General features: G+C 38.8%; 1 pseudogene; it reads left to right on the top strand.

Moving 5' to 3' along the window:
* Nucleotides 1-2,103: 2,103 nt before the first annotated feature.
* On the top strand, nt 2,104-2,491 carry LOC140908229 (small ribosomal subunit protein eS19 pseudogene; annotated as a pseudogene).
* Nucleotides 2,492-3,908: the final 1,417 nt, after the last annotated feature.

Here is a 3,908-nt window from a genome sequence, read left to right as displayed (position 1 = left end):
TGTCCTTTGGATATGCATTCTTTAGCTAATATACAGACTGGAGAATTATTGTAGATTCATGAGTATTATTAGACAAAATTGAATTTATAAAGCAAATAAGAAATTACACAGAGCAAAATAAGGATGGTTAGATGATAGTGTTCACCAAATTAAAAAAACAACAGCATGGGATGTTAAAATTTATCAAGAAATAATAATTAAAATCAATTAACCCAAGATCTTACTACGTCTTATTGGAAAGACCAGCTTTATCTTACTTCTATAGTCATATGGTGGTGATTTTAGTGCCAACATGAAACTATAGATTCGTTAAATATAGGTTATTTATTTTGAATCAGGTTTATATGCCAATGGCAGTTAAACCAAACAATTCTAAAAGTTAGAACTTAGAAATTTAGATAAGTTACTTAATACCTAATAACATAATTTCAGCTCAAAATTGCCTTGACCAGGTCGTCTCTTCTCAACATCCAGCCAGAAAATGAGATATCTCCTTTATGAATTCTTGAAACTTTGTCCCTGGAATATGTGGATATCTTTTTGCAAAACATCTTGTGCCATATACAGCTGGTTGGAAATTTTCCATCAAATTTTTCCATCAGAAAATGTTAAGTTATCAAAATCTAAACCTTCCATGGTACATATCAATTATGATGAAATTTCAGCAGAAACCTGCCTGGTTTCCTGCCAGCTCACCTGCCTGTTTGGCACATCATCAGCCCATCCAGGGGGAATTTTGGGAGCTAGGGCTCCTCAGCTGCTTGGCACAGCCTGATAAATAGGGCACTTGCACCTCCTTGGCAGCCTGCCAGCTAAGGCTGGAGGAGGCTGGTGAGATTGGTGAGCTGCCAAGGAGCTGGGACTCTGAGGGCTCCTGACTCCCCACCAGTCCTGGGAACATTTGCTTCCAAGGCCCCGGGCTCCTCAAGTTAGTTGTTCATTATAGTGCAACATTAAGTAATTTGACTCATTTTGTTCAGTCCATCACCACTATCATGTAATAGATAATGAAATAATACAAAACAGCTGTAGACACCTCTGAACCAGTACTTGGTTCTCCCTTACACTTCAGATGTAGTTTAGCAGGATCACTTTGTAAGTTAAGTTGTCTCTGGTTAATTGTCAGCTTTTAAATTTAAATCAGCTTCTGTACATTTAAATCAGCTTCTGTACCAGATGACTGGAGGATAGCTAATGTGACACCAATTTTTAAAAAGGGCTCCAGAGGTGATCCCGGCAATTACAGGCCTGTAAGCCTGACTTCAGTGCTGGGCAAACTGGATGAAACTATAATAAAGAATGGCTATTATCTGGGATGGGCAGGGATGGTGCCCCTAGCCTTTGTTTGCCAGAAGCTGGGAATGAGCGACTGGGGAATGATCACTTGATGATTACCTGTTCTGTTCATTCCCTCTGGGGCACCTGGCACTGGCCACTGTCAGAAGACAGGATACTGGGCTAGATGGACCTTTGGTCTGACCCAGTAGGACTGTTCTTATGTTCTTATTGTCTGATTTGCAGTTGCATAGTAACATCTTAATTTATGAATTGATCCTACTAAAAATAAATAAATAAATAAAGGCAGTGGGAATATCTTGGTGTTTCTGAAATGAAATATGCTCCTTGACCTTCCAGGAAGCCTGGAAACCCTGAGAACTGCTTTATGTTGGCTTCTCAAAATAACTGAAGGTATCTTTTTCTTCAGTATAAAACAAATATCTTTTTGAATCCTTGTTAATGATTAGAGACATATTTCTTATTAATCACACTTCTTTTTAAAAAAGAGCATTGTTGGAACTCTTTTCAATACTCAGTGGTGAGTTTGACTTAGAAATGAATCTTCCTCAAGCTAAAGGGGTCTAATTACATAAGATATTTATTAATTATTTAGATACATTGATAATTAAAAGCTGTTTCTTAAATGTTAATTTACACCTTTATATCCTTTTGTTTATTCACTAATTCAATTATTACTTCTCAGTAAGATCTTGATCTACTGTATTTCCAATGTGAATTTATAGCCCAAAGGCATATAATGTAAACAAAAAAGATGAGAATTTCACATCTTAGCAAGTGACCCATCAATGTGGAGGCAGGAGCAAGATGCCTGGTGCCACGGTGAAAGACATTAACCAGCAGGAGTTCATCCAGTTCATTCCTCAGGAAGTCAAATAAACTGAAGGTATTCAAGTGGGTGGAGATGGTCAAACTAACCAAACACAAAGAGCTGGCCTCTTATGATGAGAACAGGTTCTATACCAGAGTGGCTTACACAGCCCGCCACCTGTACCTCTGTGGTGGTGCCAGCAGAGAGTCCATGACCAAGATCTACAGAGGCAATGGTGTGATGCCTAGCCACTTCAGCCGGGGCTCCGAGGGGCTCAAAATGGTGGAGGAGGATCAGGATGGCAGTCACACACTCTCCCCTCAGGGACAGAGAGATCTGGACAGAATTGCTTGCCAGTTGGCAGCTGCAAAGAAGAAACATTAAAATGAATGTCAGATAATAAAAAAAACCACTGATCCTTTTTTTAACGGTTAAGCGTATCTAGTAACATGTTCTAGTTACTCAACCTAGAGCTCCTTTAAGTGAAATACTGAAACAGCATCTACTGTTTTTCAATTTTGAAAGGCTTAGTCCTTAATTACGCTAAAGATTCTGGGCTATATGTGGCTGTATATAAAATTATTACTGTAATTTCCATGTCCTCTGTGTTGTGGACAGAATTGCCTTTAGCAGTATCACAGGGAATATTGTGAATGCTGCTTGCTTATTACTTGGCATGATGTTCCCCTGAGTTCAACATCGAGGCAGGGGAGGGCTCTATAATCTTCAGTGTACAAGATGAAAGTATACCAAGAGGTTAGGGGAGACCAGGCTGTGTGTGGGAAAGAGTAGCAGGCTAGAGATACAGTTACTGGAAGATTTGAACCCACCTGCCTTTTTAATTTAAAACCATTTATTTTCAATTTACGTGTTCCGGTATTAAAGGTTGTGGCCCACCCTATGGATTTTCCAGAAAAGGAAACCAAGGCCAGCTAACTTTCCCCCTGAAGGAAATTCTTCAAAAACAAACACAACATTTATTTAGACGTGAACGATTACAATAAAAGAGGAGAGATAGAGGTAAAAATAAAAATAATAAAATAAAACAGTAAAGGTTACAGATACAATGTAAAGGAAGCAGCAAGATAAATAAAAACACAGTACTATAATTACGATATAAGTAACTACCACATATAACAATATAAGTATTCACTTAACACTCTATGCTTTACAACAATGTATCAATTACATACATATAACAAAAAGTAAAGGAGGACTTGTGGCACCTTAGAGACTAACAAATTTATTTGAGCATAAGCTTTCGTGAGCTACAGCTCACTTCATCAGATGTGAACTGTAGCTCACGAAAGCTTATGCTCAAATAAATTGGTCAGTCTCTAAGGTGCCACAAGTACTCCTGTTCTTTTTGCGAATACAGACTAACACGGCTGCTACTCTGAAACCATACATATAACAGTATATTAATTAACATTCAATACTAAAGATGTAAAACTAAATACTTAAAACTAAGCATCTAACAAGAGCTGATCAGGCAATTCTCAGGTGGGTAGGGGAGGATTTCACACCGAACTCAGGCATCCAGCTTTATTTACACTTGAAACCCAAACACTCTCGGATGTTAAATAGAAAAAGATTTTGACTTACGGAGGCTTCTTAGTAATCCTTCTGAATCATCTAAACCGGTCCTTCTGGTCTGTCAGAAGCTCGGGTGTGGCACTTAGGGAGCATGGGTTTGAAACCGGTTGAATTGCTGGCTTCTGAGGTAAAAGCTGCTGAATGTTGCCCTCCTCAGGTAGCAGATACGGAAGCCCGCTGGTTGCTGCTACTGGGCTGCAGCATA

Source organism: Lepidochelys kempii, chromosome 3 (assembly GCF_965140265.1).
Source record: "Lepidochelys kempii isolate rLepKem1 chromosome 3, rLepKem1.hap2, whole genome shotgun sequence".
NCBI classification, from domain to species: domain Eukaryota; kingdom Metazoa; phylum Chordata; order Testudines; family Cheloniidae; genus Lepidochelys; species Lepidochelys kempii.
Note: the sequence above shows the minus strand (reverse complement) of the source record. Positions and strands in the feature narration are given on the sequence as shown.